Consider the following 927-nt stretch of genomic DNA (forward strand, 5'->3'; position numbering starts at 1 on the left):
CATTTGGACCGATTCCTTGAATTGTGCGCAATGATGCAAACTAATGAAGTGAGTCAAGACTACATTCGTATGCACCTTTTCCGGCAATCTCTCATAGGACGAGAAAAGAAATGGCTAAAGCAAGTAAAGCCTAACACTCTCACAACATGGAGGGAGGTGGTAAAGGCGTTCTTGAAGCGCTTTATCTCCAAGGAGAAGACCACCGAAATGAGAAGGAAAATTGTATCATTTGAGCAAGATGCCGATGAAAGTCCTGGTGAAGCATGGGAGAGATTCAAGGAGTTACTACAAGCATGTCCCCAGCATGAGTACAATCAAGGGTTTCTCATGCGGTTTTTCTACGACGGATTGGAGCCCATGTCAAGAGCCAATTTGGATGCGGGGGCGGGTGGTCAATTAATCAAGATCCCTCAAAATCAAGTTGAAGCCACAATAGAAGAGGTAGCAAAGAATTACTCATGGGGGGCCGAAGAAGAAACGCTCCAAGAGAGGTGGTATTTACAAATTGGAGAAAGTTAATCAATTACAACATCAAATTGATCAACTAACAAAAGGGCTTTCCAAATTGAACACGAGTGTGAATGCAAGTTCAAGTGGTGGAGCAAGCTCTTCACAAGTTAACTCTTTCTCTTGTCAAAATTGTGGAGGAACGAACCATGATACATCCTATTGTGGAGGTTTAAGCCCCGAACATGTAGCGGCATACAACACAAGGCAAGAGGGATTTAGAGGAAGCGGCGGTGGAGTAGCTTGGAGACAACCACCACCCAGGTTTGTACCTCAACCTCAACAATGGAACCAACAAGCTCAACCTTCCTATAACTCCAACCCTCAATATCAAAATCCATCTCCATCTCAACCCCAAAACCCAAGAGGAAGCTATCCAAGGAACAACGAATACAACAATCAAACCCAAGCACCTCAAAG

At 44.2% G+C, this 927-nt stretch overlaps 1 non-coding gene across 1 annotated transcript; it reads right to left on the reverse strand.

Moving 5' to 3' along the window:
* Positions 1-204: 204 nt before the first annotated feature.
* LOC145607864 (small nucleolar RNA R71) lies at positions 205-312 on the reverse strand. Its single transcript, XR_014105651.1, has one exon. It is a non-coding gene; the product is annotated as a small nucleolar RNA R71 (small nucleolar RNA).
* Positions 313-927: the final 615 nt, after the last annotated feature.

This window comes from Chenopodium album, chromosome 2 (assembly GCF_948465745.1).
Source record: "Chenopodium album chromosome 2, dcCheAlbu1.1, whole genome shotgun sequence".
Classification (NCBI taxonomy): Eukaryota; Viridiplantae; Streptophyta; class Magnoliopsida; order Caryophyllales; family Amaranthaceae; genus Chenopodium; species Chenopodium album.